The 1212-nt window shown below is 43.2% G+C and overlaps 1 non-coding gene across 1 annotated transcript; it reads right to left on the bottom strand.

Annotated features, from left to right (window-relative positions):
* Positions 1-567: 567 nt before the first annotated feature.
* Positions 568-674, bottom strand: LOC120250791. The gene has a single exon (XR_005533128.1). It is a non-coding gene; the product is annotated as a small nucleolar RNA R71 (small nucleolar RNA).
* Between the last annotated feature and the right edge of the window lie 538 nt (positions 675-1212).

The following is a 1212-nucleotide window of genomic DNA, read 5'->3' as shown; positions in this document are numbered from 1 at the left end:
TCTTCTTGAGCTTAACTTTGTTTATCTTTATTGACTTTGCAAAGTACTATGCTTGACACGAGCAAATCTATAAAATTTAGTTGCACAAGACAGTGAAATTGAGAGAACTTTGTGTCGAAGACTTAGAGAAGTGGGTGAAAGCACTAGTGAAAGAAACATTGAGATTGAGGACAGAGAATCTGTAATCATGGCCGAAGAAAGACGTACCTTATCCGAATATGAAAGGCCGCAGTTCACGGGTGAGGAATTCAGTGTTCAAGCACCATCCATTCCTACAAACAATTTTGAAATCAAGGCAAGCACCATCGGCATGATCCAGAATTCAGTCCAATTTAATGGTCTTGCGAATGAGGATGTTCATGATCATCATGCTCATTTTCTCATAATTTGTTCCACTTTCAAGATAAATGGAGTGACAGATGATGCGATCCGGCTTCGACTTTTCCCATTTAGTTTGAGAGATGGGGCATATCGGTGGCTGACATCCTTACCACTGGGATCGATCAAAACATGGAAAGATATGGTTGAAAAAATTTGGGAAGGTATTTTCCTCCAAGCAAAGCGGCGAAGCTAAGGCAAGAAATTTCAGCCTTTAAACAAGGAGAATCAGAGACTCTATTTGAAGCTTACAAAAGATTTAAGGATCTCCTTCGAAGATGCCCCCATCATGGCTTTGCTTCTTGGATGTGGGTTCAGATCATCTACAACGGGTTGAATTATGCAACTCATCAATTAATAGATGCCGCAGTGGGTGGATCTCTTAGTAACAAGTACCACGATGAGGCCGAGCAACTCCTTGAATCAATGGCAAGCAATGAGTCTCATTGGGCCTCAAGAGGCGCACCACAAAAAGGGGCCAGAATTTATGAAGTAGGTGCTAATGATGCTCTTACCGCGAAGATGGATGTATTGTCTCGGAAGCTGGATATGCTCATGGGTAGTAGCTCGAAGTCAGAGTCGGTGATGAGCTGTAGCACCTGTAGTGGAGGACATGGAGTCGCCCAATGTCCTATTGCTAGTTCCTCCATCGCCCTAATTGAGAATGTTGATTATATTGGGGGACAAAGGCCACAAGGAAATCCTTACAGCTCGACTTATAATCCGGGGTGGAAGTACTACCCGAACTTTTCATGGAATCAGGGGCAACAACAAAAAGCTGCACCATCTCCACAAGGTCCCCAAATGCAACAACTAGTGCTAGAGAAAAGGTTC

This window comes from Dioscorea cayenensis, chromosome 19 (genome assembly GCF_009730915.1).
Source record: "Dioscorea cayenensis subsp. rotundata cultivar TDr96_F1 chromosome 19, TDr96_F1_v2_PseudoChromosome.rev07_lg8_w22 25.fasta, whole genome shotgun sequence".
NCBI lineage: Eukaryota > Viridiplantae > Streptophyta > Magnoliopsida > Dioscoreales > Dioscoreaceae > Dioscorea > Dioscorea cayenensis.
The sequence above is the reverse complement of the archived record's forward strand: the minus strand, read 5'-3'. Positions and strand labels throughout refer to the sequence as shown.